Genomic DNA, 15,415 nt, shown 5'->3' with positions numbered 1-15,415 from the left:
CTGTTGCTACCAGTGATCTGTACATTATCTGCTGCTACATGTGACGGATGAATTGTCTGTTGCTACCTGTGATCTGTACATTATCTGCTGCTACATGTGACGGATGAATTGTCTGTTGCTACCAGTGATCTGTACATTATCTGCTGCTACATGTGACGGATGAATTATCTGTTGCTACCTGTGATCTGTACATTATCTGCTGCTACATGTGACGGATGAATTGTCTGTTGCTACCAGTGATCTGTACATTATCTGCTGCTACATGTGACGGATGAATTGTCTGTTGCTACCAGTGATCTGTACATTATCTGCTGCTACATGTGATGGATGAATTGTCTGTTGCTACCAGTGATCTGTACATTATCTGCTGCTACATGTGATGGATGAATTATCTGTTGCTACCTGTGATCTGTACATTATCTGCTGCTACATGTGATGGATGCATTGTCTGTTGCTACCTATGATCTGTACATTATCTGCTGCTACATGTGATGGATGAATTGTCTGTTGCTACCTGTGATCTGTACATCTGCTGCTACATGTGACGGATGAATTGTCTGTTGCTACCTGTGATCTGTACATTATCTGCTGCTACATGTGACGGATGAATTGTCTGTTGCTACCAGTGATCTGTACATTATCTGCTGCTACATGTGATGGATGAATTGTCTGTTGCTACCAGTGATCTGTACATTATCTGCTGCTACATGTGATGGATGAATTATCTGTTGCTACCTGTGATCTGTACATCTGCTGCTACATGTGATGGATGCATTGTCTGTTGCTACCTGTGATCTGTACATTATCTGCTGCTACATGTGATGGATGAATTGTCTGTTGCTACCTGTGATCTGTACATTATCTGCTGCTACATGTGATGGATGAATTGTCTGTTGCTACCAGTGATCTGTACATTATCTGCTGCTACATGTGATGGATGAATTGTCTGTTGCTACCAGTGATCTGTACATTATCTGCTGCTACATGTGATGGATGAATTATCTGTTGCTACCTGTGATCTGTACATCTGCTGCTACATGTGATGGATGCATTGTCTGTTGCTACCTGTGATCTGTACATCTGCTGCTACATGTGATGGATGCATTGTCTGTTGCTACCTGTGATCTGTACATTATCTGCTGCTACATGTGACGGATGAATTGTCTGTTGCTACCTGTGATCTATATATTATCTGCTGCTATATGTGATGGATGAATTGTCTGTTGCTACCTGTGATCTGTACATTATCTGCTGCTACATGTGACGGATGAATTGTCTGTTGCTACCTGTGATTTGTACATTATCTGCTGCTACATGTGACGGATGAATTGTCTGTTGCTACCTGTGATCTGTACATTATCTGCTGCTACATGTGATGGATGAATTGTCTGTTGCTACCTGTGATCTGTACATTATCTGCTGCTACATGTGATGGATGAATTGTCTGTTGCTACCTGTGATCTGTACATTATCTGCTGCTACATGTGATGGATGAATTGTCTGTTGCTACCAGTGATCTGTACATTATCTGCTGCTACATGTGACCGATGAATTGTCTGTTGCTACCTGTGATCTGTACATTATCTGCTGCTACATGTGATGGATGAATTGTCTGTTGCTACCTGTGATCTGTACATTATCTGCTGCTACATGTGACGGATGAATTGTCTGTTGCTACCAGTGATCTGTACATTATCTGCTGCTACATGTGACGGATGAATTGTCTGTTGCTACCTGTGATCTGTACATTATCTGCTGCTACATGTGATGGATGAATTGTCTGTTGCTACCAGTGATCTGTACATTATCTGCTGCTACATGTGATGGATGAATTATCTGTTGCTACCTGTGATCTGTACATCTGCTGCTACATGTGATGGATGCATTGTCTGTTGCTACCAGTGATCTGTACATTATCTGCTGCTACATGTGACGGATGAATTGTCTGTTGCTACCAGTGATCTGTACATTATCTGCTGCTACATGTGATGGATGAATTGTCTGTTGCTACCAGTGATCTGTACATTATCTGCTGCTACATGTGATGGATGAATTATCTGTTGCTACCTGTGATCTGTACATCTGCTGCTACATGTGATGGATGCATTGTCTGTTGCTACCTGTGATCTGTACATTATCTGCTGCTACATGTGATGGATGAATTGTCTGTTGCTACCTGTGATCTGTACATCTGCTGCTACATGTGACGGATGAATTGTCTGTTGCTACCTGTGATCTGTACATTATCTGCTGCTACATGTGACGGATGAATTGTCTGTTGCTACCAGTGATCTGTACATTATCTGCTGCTACATGTGATGGATGAATTGTCTGTTGCGACCAGTGATCTGTACATTATCTGCTGCTACATGTGATGGATGAATTATCTGTTGCTACCTGTGATCTGTACATCTGCTGCTACATGTGATGGATGCATTGTCTGTTGCTACCTGTGATCTGTACATTATCTGCTGCTACATGTGATGGATGAATTGTCTGTTGCTACCTGTGATCTGTACATTATCTGCTGCTACATGTGACGGATGAATTGTCTGTTGCTACCAGTGATCTGTACATTATCTGCTGCTACATGTGATGGATGAATTGTCTGTTGCTACCTGTGATCTGTACATTATCTGCTGCTACATGTGACGGATGAATTGTCTGTTGCTACCTGTGATCTGTACATTATCTGCTGCTACATGTGAAGGATGAATTGTCTGTTGCTACCTGTGATCTGTACATTATCTGCTGCTACATGTGACGGATGAATTGTCTGTTGCTACCTGTGATCTGTACATTATCTGCTGCTACATGTGACGGATGAATTGTCTGTTGCTACCTGTGATCTGTACATTATCTGCTGCTACATGTGATGGATGAATTGTCTGTTGCTACCTGTGATCTGTACATTATCTGCTGCTACATGTGAAGGATGAATTGTCTGTTGCTACCTGTGATCTGTACATTATCTGCTGCTACATGTGACGGATGAATTGTCTGTTGCTACCTGTGATCTGTACATTATCTGCTGCTACATGTGACGGATGAATTGTCTGTTGCTACCTGTGATCTGTACATTATCTGCTGCTACATGTGATGGATGAATTGTCTGTTGCTACCAGTGATCTGTACATTATCTGCTGCTACATGTGACGGATGAATTGTCTGTTGCTACCTGTGATCTGTACATTATCTGCTGCTACATGTGATGGATGAATTGTCTGTTGCTACCAGTGATCTGTACATTATCTGCTGCTACATGTGATGGATGAATTGTCTGTTGCTACCTGTGATCTGTACATCTGCTGCTACATGTGACGGATGAATTGTCTGTTGCTACCTGTGATCTGTACATTATCTGCTGCTACATGTGATGGATGAATTGTCTGTTGCTACCTGTGATCTGTACATTATCTGCTGCTACATGTGATGGATGAATTGTCTGTTGCTACCAGTGATCTGTACATTATCTGCTGCTACATGTGATGGATGAATTATCTGTTGCTACCTGTGATCTGTACATTATCTGCTGCTACATGTGACGGATGAATTGTCTGTTGCTACCTGTGATCTGTACATTATCTGCTGCTACATGTGATGGATGAATTGTCTGTTGCTACCTGTGATCTGTACATCTGCTGCTACATGTGACGGATGAATTGTCTGTTGCTACCTGTGATCTGTACATTATCTGCTGCTACATGTGACGGATGAATTGTCTGTTGCTACCAGTGATCTGTACATTATCTGCTGCTACATGTGACGGATGAATTGTCTGTTGCTACCGGTGATCTGTACATTATCTGCTGCTACATGTGACGGATGAATTGTCTGTTGCTACCTGTGATCTGTACATTATCTGCTGCTACATGTGATGGATGAATTGTCTGTTGCTACCAGTGATCTGTACATTATCTGCTGCTACATGTGACGGATGAATTGTCTGTTGCTACCAGTGATCTGTACATTATCTGCTGCTACATGTGATGGATGAATTATCTGTTGCTACCAGTGATCTGTACATTATCTGCTGCTACATGTGATGGATGAATTGTCTGTTGCTACCAGTGATCTGTACATTATCTGCTGATACATGTGATGGATGAATTGTCTGTTGCTACCAGTGATCTGTACATTATCTGCTGCTACATGTGATGGATGAATTGTCTGTTGCTACCTGTGATCTGTACATTATCTGCTGCTACATGTGATGGATGAATTGTCTGCTGCTACCTGTGATCTGTACATTATCTGTTGCTACCTGTGATCTGTACATTATCTGCTGCTACATGTGACGGATGAATTGTCTGTTGTTACCTGTGATCTGTACATTATCTGCTGCTACATGTGACGGATGAATTGTCTGTTGCTACCTGTGATCTGTACATTATCTGCTGCTACATGTGATGGATGAATTGTCTGTTGCTACCTGTGATCTGTACATCTGCTGCTACATGTGATGGATGCATTGTCTGTTGCTACCTGTGATCTGTACATTATCTGCTGCTACATGTGATGGATGAATTGTCTGTTGCTACCAGTGATCTGTACATTATCTGCTGCTACATGTGATGGATGAATTGTCTGTTGCTACCTGTGATCTGTACATTATCTGCTGCTACATGTGACGGATGAATTGTCTGTTGCTACCTGTGATCTGTACATTATCTGCTGCTACATGTGACGGATGAATTGTCTGTTGCTACCTGTGATCTGTACATTATCTGCTGCTACATGTGACAGATGAATTGTCTGTTGCTACCTGTGATCTGTACATTATCTGCTGCTACATGTGACGGATGAATTGTCTGTTGCTGCCTGTGATCTATATATTATCTGCTGCTACATGTGACGGATGAATTGTCTGTTGCTTCCAGTGATCTGTACATTATCTGCTGCTACATGTGACGGATGAATTGTCTGTTGCTACCTGTGATCTGTACATCTGCTGCTACATGTGATGGATGAATTGTCTGTTGCTACCAGTGATCTGTACATTATCTGCTGCTACATGTGACGGATGAATTGTCTGTTGCTACCAGTGATCTGTACATTATCTGCTGCTACATGTGACGGATGAATTGTCTGTTGCTACCTGTGATCTGTACATTATCTGCTGCTACATGTGACGGATGAATTGTCTGTTGCTACCAGTGATCTGTACATTATCTGCTGCTACATGTGACGGATGAATTGTCTGTTGCTACCGGTGATCTGTACATTATCTGCTGCTACATGTGACGGATGAATTGTCTGTTGCTACCAGTGATCTGTACATTATCTGCTGCTACATGTGACGGATGAATTGTCTGTTGCTACCAGTGATCTGTACATTATCTGCTGCTACATGTGACGGATGAATTGTCTGTTGCTACCTGTGATCTGTACATTATCTGCTGCTACATGTGATGGATGAATTGTCTGTTGCTACCAGTGATCTGTACATTATCTGCTGCTACATGTGATGGATGAATTGTCTGTTGCTACCTGTGATCTGTACATTATCTGCTGCTACATGTGATGGATGAATTGTCTGTTGCTACCAGTGATCTGTACATTATCTGCTGCTACATGTGATGGATGAATTGTCTGTTGCTACCTGTGATCTGTACATTATCTGCTGCTACATGTGATGGATGAATTGTCTGTTGCTACCAGTGATCTGTACATTATCTGCTGCTATATGTGATGGATGAATTGTCTGTTGCTACCGGTGATCTGTACATTATCTGCTGCTACATGTGATGGATGAATTGTCTGTTGCTACCTGTGATCTGTACATTATCTGCTGCTACATGTGATGGATGAATTGTCTGTTGCTACCTGTGATCTGTACATTATCTGCTGCTACATGTGATGGATGAATTGTCTGTTGCTACCAGTGATCTGTACATTATCTGCTGCTACATGTGATGGATGCATTGTCTGTTGCTACCTGTGATCTGTACATTATCTGCTGCTACATGTGACGGATGAATTGTCTGTTGCTACCAGTGATCTGTACATTATCTGCTGCTACATGTGACGGATGAATTGTCTGTTGCTACCTGTGATCTGTACATTATCTGCTGCTACATGTGACGGATGAATTGTCTGTTGCTACCTGTGATCTGTACATTATCTGCTGCTACATGTGATGGATGAATTATCTGTTAACATGCGGACGGTGTGAGCGATCCGTACGGTAGGCGGAGCTAAGAACACTCGGTGCCTGTCCGAAATACGCGTTCGTCTGATTCAACTAGAACAAGGGCCTGAGTGCGGTTCATTGACTTACTCTATTTTCGGGTCATACGTCCCCCGATCAGATCTCTCTGCGTGATAAAGTGGCGGATTGTAGTCCGGGAAATCTACCTGGAAATATTTATTTGTTTATTAACAGATTCTATTGCGCTAAACAATAGGAGGCAGAGATACAACAAACAGGGTATTTACAGACAAAGGTAGGAGGGCCCTGCTCACAATCTATAGGGAAATATGCATTGCTACACAAGGTTAGATATTATGTATTGCATTAATTCCACCAGAATGCTAATGTTCCTATTGTGCTGTGTGATACGGTGACCCAGCAGTTTGGCCAGGGGTCAGGAGGGGATGTGGGGCGACGACCTCGCCATCCTCTCCAGAAATCATTTTGAATACAGACGCCGAGGAAGAAACATCTCTGCTCATCTAGAGCAGAGATGTTACTTCCTCGGCGTCTGTATTCAGAATGATTTCTGGCCAATTAGGAGCCGACTTTCTCGGCTCCTGATTGGCCAGAAATCATTCTGTGTCGAGACGCAGAGGAGGAAACATCTCTGCGCCTGTCAAAGTCCTGCGAGCCGGGTACCAGATGGGAGCAGTGCTGTCACCGGAGAGGATGCCGAGGTCGTCGCCGGGGACCAGGTGAGTTGGATTTCCTTCCTTAGGTACCCCTGGGGACTACCTCGGATCCCGGACCCCGGATTCTGCAGCCCAGGAGCCCCGGAACCCCAGGACCAGCCCCGGAACCAGGACCAAGGCCCCGGAACCGGACTCTTCTGCCCTGGAGCCCCGGAGGACGGACCCAGGATCCAGGGACCGACCTACGGGCTCAAGGTAGGTAAGTATCAGTGTGTGTGTTTTGTGTGTATTAAACTTTTATTTTACAGTGTGTCAGTGTGTTTTTGTTAACTATTTTTTGTACTGCAGTACTACAAGTGCCAGCGGGCCCTTTAATGCCCCGCATGCTGGGACTTGTGGTTCTCCAAGTCCCAGCATGCGGGGTAGGCTTGCTGGGACTCATAGTTCGCCAGTACAAAACAATAGTTTATATTCTTTTTTTTACACAAGCCATCAGCCCGGGGACAGCCCCGGACTATCAGCATGGGCTGGTAAGTCCTGGAGGGGGGGGACTCCTTCATTTGGGGGGGTCCCCACTTCCCCAGGACCCCTGCCCATGCTGACCAGCCAGGGGGTTAATGCTTTGGCCGCGGGAGCTTATATAATAAGTTTCCCCCGGCTGTGGCATTACCCTGCTGGCTGGTTGTGTCCGGTGCTGGTTCTTAAAATACGGGGGACCCCTAGTCATTTTGTCCCCCGTATTTTGGAAACCAGCGCCGGACCTTGAGCCTGGTGCTGGTTTCATGAAATCAAGGGGACCCCTATTTGTCGGGGACCCTGATTTTATGTCACCAGCACCGGCTCAGTGAGCCCGGGGATGGTTATACTCTGGCGGGGGACCCCGCGCTCGTTTTTTTTTTATTTTAACCCTTTGTTTTATTTTTTACACCAGAACCCTGCACAGAACATTGCGATCTGTGCAGGGTTCTGGCTAATTCGCCAAACAGACCCTGGTCTGAAATAAGTGCGATAATTAGGCACCTAAAAAGTGCGATGTGCAAATGCGCATTGCATTAAATAAGCAATTTGTATACTTTTCTGTACGAAAACATCTGGATGCGATAAAAATGCGAATTTATCTCGCACTTTTACTCAGCATACCTTAACGCACATAAGATGCGATTTCAGTCCCTTAGCGCATCCTATTAAATTGGCGATTTAATGGAAAAATGCGATATCGCCATTTTGTGGTCTAATTAACGCCAAAAAACGAAAATCGCATCCCATAGAATGTCACCCCCTGTGTCATCTCTCAGGTATACCCTAACAATTGCTACATGTGTAGGGCCGGTTAGGATACCTGTGGCTCACCCACTTGCATAACGCCAATGGTACTGACCTCAAGTAATGGTCCATGACAACTATCTCCACCTTTTGAGGTCCAGTTAATGTCTCTGGTTGTAACATTTTTTGGTCAGATGGATGAGGCTGTGTATTTGTTGTCTATGTTGTACACCCAGCATTGCACATATTTGGCACAAAGCGACAGGGTAACTCCCAGGCAAGTCAAAATCTCTTTTAGATTTCATAATCCAATGCATCAGCTGTGTATATATTGAAATAAGCTTTTTGTGGCTCGTCTGAGAGGTAGGGTGCCAGCAGACTTGCCCATTTGTCTTTAGGACCTCTGCAGTCTTCTCAAACGTAGTCATATATGCCTCCACATCACCAGACTCTGTCATCCTCTGCAAGAAATGACTGGCCCGTATGGAGCTGGCTGTGTCACCTGAGGCAACATTCCCTGGTGGCTTCCTGCTGTACCCTGGTGGCTTCCTGCTGTACCCTGGTGGCTTCCTGCTGTACCCTGGTGGCTTCTTGCTGTACCCTGGTGGCTTCCTGCTGTACCCTGGTGGCTTCCAAAGGAAAGTCTGGCGATTTAAGCAGACCAAATTCCACAACTGTGCAGACAAAGCACCACCTGGGCTTGGTTCTGTGAGATGTACTGCAGCTCCCAGTATGTCACACTGTGAAACAGCCTCTGCAGAGTATCACCACTGCAGTTATATTCTGTGCCATAAACTCCGTCCATGCAAATATCTGCTTTCTGATTGGCTCTCAAAGCTGCTGCTTCCTTCACTTATGCACAGGGCCGGTGCCACCACTATGCAAATCTAGGCATTTGCCTAGGGCGCCGGCCACTGGAGGGTGGTATTTCGCCCCCCCTTGCCGCCTGGGTACCTGTCCTGCGGCGTATATATGTGCGTAAAAGCTGGCGGGCGGAGGCAGCGGGGGGTCCCTGCAGTCAATAAGAAATAACGAGCGCTATCTGCCGGGCTATGTGGAAGCGCTTCTGTTTTGGAAACACTGGCCGCACGCTGATTAGCTGAGATTCAGCCAATCAGCGTGCGCCGTGCGGCCAGTGTTTCCAAAACAGAAGCGCTTCCACATAGCCCGGCGGATATCGCTCGTTACTTCTTATTGACTGCAGGGACCCCCCGCTGCCGCCGCCAGCTTTACAGCGACGCAGGACAGGTACCCGGGCGGCAGACACCGGGGCGCCCCCACCCCGACTTGCCTGGAGCGCTCTGGTGTCTTGCACCGGCCCTGCTTATGCAAGATCATGTTCACATTCTCCAGCACACGTAAGAGGGTCAGGGGAACAGCTACCACCTCCTGGGGTATATAGGAAGAGGTCACAAATCAGTCCTGGGGTATATAGGAAGAGGTCACAAATCAGTCCTGGGGTGCACCTGGCCTCTGCCAGTTTTATTAGTGAATCAGAAAAGAAATCCTGACCGCCTGGCTGTAACTAATACACAGGATCCTCTCACTAGAAACCAATGGCAGCAGCAGACTAGTCACAGGTTGTAGTTCCTACAGGTAGGCGGCCTGATTCAGCTCTGCTCGCTAAGCAGCAGACTAGTCACAGGTTGTAGTTCTTAGAGGTAGGCGGCCTGATTCAGCTCTGCTTGCTAAGCAGCAGACTAGTGTCAGGTTGTAGTTCCTAGAGGTAGGCGGCATGATTCAGCTCTGCTCGCTAAGCAGCATACTAGTCACAGGTTGTAGTTCCTTGAGGTAGGTGGCCTGATTCAGCTCTGCTCGCTAAGCAGCAGACTAGTCACAGGTTGTAGTTCCTAGAGGTAGGCGGCCTGATTCAGCTCTGCTCGCTAAGAAGCAGACTAGTCACAGGTTGTAGTTCCTTGAGGTAGGTGGCCTGATTCAGCTCTGCACGCTAAGCAGCATACTAGTCACAGGTTGTAGTTCCTTGAGGTAGGTGGCCTGATTCAGCTCTGCTCGCTAAGCAGCAGACTAGTCACAGGTTGTAGTTCCTACAGGTAGGCGGCCTGATTCAGCTCTGCTCGCTAAGCAGCATACTAGTCACAGGTTGTAGTTCCTAGAGGTAGGCGGCCTGATTCAGCTCTGCTCGCTAAGCAGCAGACTAGTCACAGGTTGTAGTTCCTAGAGGTAGGCGGCCTGATTCAGCTCTGCTCGCTAAGAAGCAGACTAGTCACAGGTTGTAGTTCCTTGAGGTAGGTGGCCTGATTCAGCTCTGCTCGCTAAGCAGCAGACTAGTCACAGGTTGTAGTTCCTAGAGGTAGGCGGCCTGATTCAGCTCTGCTCGCTAAGAAGCAGACTAGTCACAGGTTGTAGTTCCTTGAGGTAGGTGGCCTGATTTAGCTCTGCTCGCTAAGCAGCATACTAGTCACAGGTTGTAGTTCCTTGAGGTAGGTGGCCTGATTCAGCTCTGCTCGCTAAGCAGCAGACTAGTCACAGGTTGTAGTTCCTACAGGTAGGCGGCCTGATTCAGCTCTGCTCGCTAAGCAGCATACTAGTCACAGGTTGTAGTTCCTAGAGGTAGGCGGCCTGATTCAGCTCTGCTCGCTAAGCAGCAGACTAGTCACAGGTTGTAGTTCCTACAGGTAGGCGGCCTGATTCAGCTCTGCTCGCTAAGCAGCATACTAGTCACAGGTTGTAGTTCCTACAGGTAGGCGGCCTGATTCAGCTCTGCTCGCTAAGCAGCAGACTAGTCACAGGTTGTAGTTCCTAGAGGTAGGCGGCCTGATTCAGCTCTGCTCGCTAAGCAGCAGACTAGTCACAGGTTGTAGTTCCTAGAGGTAGGTGGCCTGATTCAGCTCTGCTCGCTAAGCAGCAGACTAGTCACAGGTTGCAGTTCCTAGAGGTAGGCGGCCTGATTCAGCTCTGCTCGCTAAGCAGCATACTAGTCTCAGGTTGTAGTTCCTAGAGCTAGGCGGCCTGATTCAGCTCTGCTCGCTAAGCAGCAGACTAGTCACAGGTTGTAGTTCCTTGAGGTAGGCGGCCTGATTCAGCTCTGCTCGCTAAGCAGCATACTAGTCACAGGTTGTAGTTCCTACAGGTAGGCGGCCTGATTCAGCTCTGCTCGCTAAGCAGCATACTAGTCACAGGTTGTAGTTCCTACAGGTAGGCGGCCTGATTCAGCTCTGCTCGCTAAGCAGCAGACTAGTCACAGGTTGTAGTTCCTAGAGGTAGGCGGCCTGATTCAGCTCTGCTCGCTAAGCAGCAGACTAGTCACAGGTTGTAGTTCCTACAGGTAGGCGGCCTGATTCAGCTCTGCTCGCTAAGCAGCAGACTAGTCACAGGTTGTAGTTCCTACAGGTAGGCGGCCTGATTCAGCTCTGCTCGCTAAGCAGCAGACTAGTCACAGGTTGTAGTTCCTAGAGGTCGGCGGCCTGATTCAGCTCTGCTCGCTAAGCAGCATACTAGTCACAGGTTGTAGTTCCTAGAGGTAGGCGGCCTGATTCAGCTCTGCTCGCTAAGCAGCAGACTAGTCACAGGTTGTAGTTCCTAGAGGTAGGCGGCCTGATTCAGCTCTGCTCGCTAAGCAGCAGACTAGTCACAGGTTGTAGTTCCTATCGGTAGGCGGCCTGATTCAGCTCTGCTCGCTAAGCAGCATACTAGTCACAGGTTGTAGTTCCTAGAGGTCGGCGGCCTGATTCAGCTCTGCTCGCTAAGCAGCAGACGTTCACATTTCAGTCTATGCTTTTCTTACAAATCCTGGCCGAAGACGGGTTGGACAGCTGACATCATGTGATGTCAGTCCCCCTCCCCTGTGCAGGCATTAGCCCCGCCCGTGTTCGAAGGGGAACACCCAACTTTTCATGGGGATGCCCCCTCCTTCCCCTACCTGTGCGAACGCCTCGGCAAGTGTTGGCACAGGGGGCTGAACATGCGCATAATCGTGCTTCACAGTCCCACAAACAGGGGAACGGGGACAAATTTGCTTAATTTCAAATTAAACTGAATCCCCCCATAGAGTACTGCATAGTGTCTCCTTTCCCCAGACAGAGACCCCTAACTCCCAGTCTGGCAGCCTTTGCACGTAACCCGCACAGCTGGAGGTACTGACAGCCCAAAACCCAAACTGGGCCTGATGTATAGTGAACCCTCTCTCTTCAACCATCCAACCACAGGACCCTATAGCTATTCTTATAACGAGCCCAATAGCCCACAAATAAATCAGCAACTCTCCTGGGGTGTTACTACACACATGTCAGAAACCTGGGGGAAACATACCTGCTCCCCATCACCAGACCAGTGACCCTGCCCCCCCCCCAATATATAGGAACACACAGGCTGAGCTACTGATCTTCCAGTGCTGAGGAATAACACAACCCTGGGTGCACACTATGGGCTGTCTGTACCCATCACCAGCAGGGCCATACATATACTTCCAGTGATGAGGAATAACACAGCCCTGGGTGCACACTATGGGATGTCTGTACCCATCACCAGCAGGGCCATACATATACTTCCAGCGCTGAGGAATAACGCAACCCTGGGTGCACACTATGGGATGTCTGTACCCATCACCAGCAGGGCCATACATATACTTCCAGTGCTGAGGAATAACACAGCCCTGGGTGCACACTATGGGATGTCTGTACCCATCACCAGCAGGGCCATACATATACTTCCAGCGCTGAGGAATAACACAGCCCTGGGTGCACACTATGGGATGTCTGTACCCGTCACCAGCAGGGCCATACATATACTTCCAGCGCTGAGGAATAACACAGCCCTGGGTGCACACTATGGGATGTCTGTACCCATCACCAGCAGGGCCATACATATACTTCCAGTGCTGAGGAATAACACAGCCCTGGGTGCACACTATGGGCTGTCTGTACCCATCACCAGCAGGGCCATACATATACTTCCAGCGCTGAGGAATAACACAGCCCTGGGTGCACACTATGAGATGTCTGTACCCATCACCAGCAGGGCCATACATATACTTCCAGTGCTGAGGAATAACACAGCCCTGGGTGCACACTATGGGATGTCTGTACCCATCACCAGCAGGACCATACATATACTTCCAGTGCTGAGGAATAACGCATCCCTGGGTGCACACTATGGGATGTCTGTACCCATCACCAGCAGGGCCATACATATACTTCCAGCGCTGAGGAATAACACAGCCCTGGGTGCACACTATGAGATGTCTGTACCCATCACCAGCAGGGCCATACATATACTTCCAGTGCTGAGGAATAACACAGCCCTGGGTGCACACTATGGGATGTCTGTACCCATCACCAGCAGGGCCATACATATACTTCCAGCGCTGAGGAATAACACAGCCCTGGGTGCACACTATGAGATGTCTGTACCCATCACCAGCAGGGCCATACATATACTTCCAGCGCTGAGGAATAACACAGCCCCGGGTGCACACTATGGGATGTCTGTACCCATCACCAGCAGGGCCATACATATACTTCCAGTGCTGAGGAATAACACAGCCCTGGGTGCACACTATGGGATGTCTGTACCCATTACCAGCAGGGCCATACATATACTTCCAGTGCTGAGGAATAACACAGCCCTGGGTGCACACTATGGGATGTCTGTACCCATCACCAGCAGGGCCATACATATACTTCCAGCGCTGAGGAATAACACAACCCTGGGTGCACACTATGGGATGTCTGTACCCATCACCAGCAGGGCCATACATATACTTCCAGCGCTGAGGAATAACACAGCCCTGGGTGCACACTATGGGATGTCTGTACCCATCACCAGCAGGGCCATACATATACTTCCAGCGCTGAGGAATAACACAGCCCTGGGTGCACACTATGGGATGTCTGTACCCATCACCAGCAGGGCCATACATATACTTCCAGCGCTGAGGAATAACACAACCCTGGGTGCACACTATGGGATGTCTGTACCCATCACCAGCAGGGCCATACATATACTTCCAGTGCTGAGGAATAACACAGCCCTGGGTGCACACTATGGGATGTCTGTACCCATCACCAGCAGGGCCATACATATACTTCCAGTGCTGAGGAATAACACAACCCTGGGTGCACACTATGGGATGTCTGTACCCATCACCAGCAGGGCCATACATATACTTCCAGTGCTGAGGAATAACACAGCCCTGGGTGCACACTATGGGATGTCTGTACCCATCACCAGCAGGACCATACATATACTTCCAGTGCTGAGGAATAACGCAGCCCTGGGTGCACACTATGGGATGTCTGTACCCATCACCAGCAGGACCATACATATACTTCCAGTGCTGAGGAATAACGCATCTCTGGGTGCACACTATGGGATGTCTGTACCCATCACCAGCAGGGCCATACATATACTTCCAGTGCTGAGGAATAACACAGCCCTGGGTGCACACTATGGGATGTCTGTACCCATCACCAGCAGGGCCATACATATACTTCCAGTGCTGAGGAATAACACAGCCCTGGGTGCACACTATGGGATGTCTGTACCCATCACCAGCAGGGCCATACATATACTTCCAGTGCTGAGGAATAACACAGCCCTGGGTGCACACTATGGGATGTCTGTACCCATCACCAGCAGGGCCATACATATACTTCCAGCGCTGAGGAATAACACAGCCCTGGGTGCACACTATGGGATGTCTGTACCCATCACCAGCAGGGCCATACATATACTTCCAGTGCTGAGGAATAACACAGCCCTGGGTGCACACTATGGGATGTCTGTACCCATCACCAGCAGGGCCATACATATACTTCCAGCGCTGAGGAATAACACAGCCCTGGGTGCACCCTATGGGATGTCTGTACCCATCACCAGCAGGGCCATACATATACTTCCAGTGCTGAGGAATAACACAGCCCTGGGTGCACACTATGGGATGTCTGTACCCATCACCAGCAGGGCCATACATATACTTCCAGTGCTGAGGAATAACACAACCCTGGGTGCACACTATGGGATGTCTGTACCCATCACCAGCAGGGCCATACATATACTTCCAGCGCTGAGGAATAACACATCCCTGGGTGCACACTATGGGATGTCTGTACCCATCACCAGCAGGGCCATACATATACTTCCAGCGCTGAGGAATAACGCAGCCCTGGGTGCACACTATGGGATGTCTGTACCCATCACCAGCAGGGCCATACAGTACATATACTTCCAGCGCTGAGGAATAACACAGCCCTGGGTGCACACTATGGGATGTCTGTACCCATCACCAGCAGGGCCATACATATACTTCCAGTGCTGAGGAATAACACAGCCCTGGGTGCACACTATGGGATGTCTGTACCCATCA

General features: G+C 47.9%; 2 protein-coding genes across 2 annotated transcripts in view; both read right to left on the bottom strand.

The window, feature by feature from the left end:
• LOC146058350 (transient receptor potential cation channel subfamily M member 2-like) overlaps positions 1-6,392 on the bottom strand; it is a 166,801-nt gene extending 160,409 nt beyond the window's left edge. Inside the window, exon 1 of the mRNA XM_083170632.1 lies at positions 6,281-6,392. The gene's annotated coding sequence lies outside the window, so the exon portion shown is untranslated. The remainder of the gene's footprint in view (positions 1-6,280) is intronic.
• LOC146058640 (transient receptor potential cation channel subfamily M member 2-like) overlaps positions 1-15,415 on the bottom strand; it is a 561,103-nt gene that overhangs the window by 234,271 nt on the left and 311,417 nt on the right. The gene's annotated exons all lie outside the window — the stretch shown is intronic.

Source organism: Crinia signifera, chromosome 2 (assembly GCF_055691185.1).
Source record: "Crinia signifera chromosome 2, ASM5569118v1, whole genome shotgun sequence".
In the NCBI taxonomy this organism is placed as follows: Eukaryota; Metazoa; Chordata; class Amphibia; order Anura; family Myobatrachidae; genus Crinia; species Crinia signifera.
This window is presented reverse-complemented; position numbering and strand designations above follow the sequence as displayed.